Here is a 977-nt window from a genome sequence, read left to right as displayed (position 1 = left end):
CGAAGGTCCGGAGTTCAAATCCCAGCAACCACATGGTGGCTCACAACCATCTGTAACAAGATCTGACGCCCTCTTCTGGAGTGTCTGAAGACAGCCACAGTGTACTTACAGATAATAAATAAATACATCTTAAAAAAAAAAAAAAAAGAGCTGGGGGGCTTTAACAGCCTAAATATCTACTGTGGACCACAGAGGCTTCTGTCCTGAGCCTGTAGAGCTCTGTGTGGACCAGAGGAGAGAAGAACTATTTGTAGAAGGCTCCACGGCAGGGTTATCTCCTGGGGCCACCCTCCAAGACCTGTGATCAACTCTGCAGACCCTAAAGGGAGACCCAGATGCGCCCACCCCCATTAGTTGTGGCTTGAGGCTATTCGGCTTCCAAATGGTCCTCACCATTGCTGAGGGAGATCTGCCCAGACGCCAGGCCAGGTAAATGCCTGGTCACCCATGCTGTTTCCAGGGAAAGGAGGGGGTGCTACCCCTGTCACCCTTGAGCACAGACACCTCACTGTAACTCCCCATGAACTCTGACCTTTAGCTCAGGAAGCAGGCCCAGCTCAGTGTCCAGACAGTGTCTCTCAGGCCCCTCAGGCCTGTGGTTACAGTGGGAACCTCGGTTCCACGGGTGCCATTCTGGGACTCTTTCTCTCTGGGGTATGTTTGCCCATCTTGCTCACGGCTGGTACTTAGGATCTTAAAGCTCTCCTCTAGGCAAAGGGTGGGGAGAGCCCTTCATTACAGTCCCAGGCTTAAAGCAATGCTGAAAGGAGAGAGGGCCAGCCCCTCGGGTTGTTCCTTCAGCTGAACGTAAAAAAGAAAAAGCAGGCTGGGTGTGGTGGCTCGAACTCCCACATGAACTGCCCAACACTGCTTTTTTTTTTTTTTTTTTTTTTTTTTTTGTTTTTTTTTTTCGAGACAGGGTTTCTCTGTGTAGCCCTGGCTGTCCTGGAACTCACTTTGTAGACCAGGCTGGCCTC

The 977-nt window shown here is 51.0% G+C and overlaps 1 protein-coding gene across 2 annotated transcripts in view; it reads right to left on the bottom strand.

The window, feature by feature from the left end:
- Ass1 (argininosuccinate synthase 1) overlaps nucleotides 1-977 on the bottom strand; it is a 49,810-nt gene that overhangs the window by 27,211 nt on the left and 21,622 nt on the right. The window lies entirely within an intron of this gene.

The sequence above is a fragment of the Mus pahari genome, chromosome 3 (assembly GCF_900095145.1).
Source record: "Mus pahari chromosome 3, PAHARI_EIJ_v1.1, whole genome shotgun sequence".
NCBI classification, from domain to species: domain Eukaryota; kingdom Metazoa; phylum Chordata; class Mammalia; order Rodentia; family Muridae; genus Mus; species Mus pahari.
This window is presented reverse-complemented; position numbering and strand designations above follow the sequence as displayed.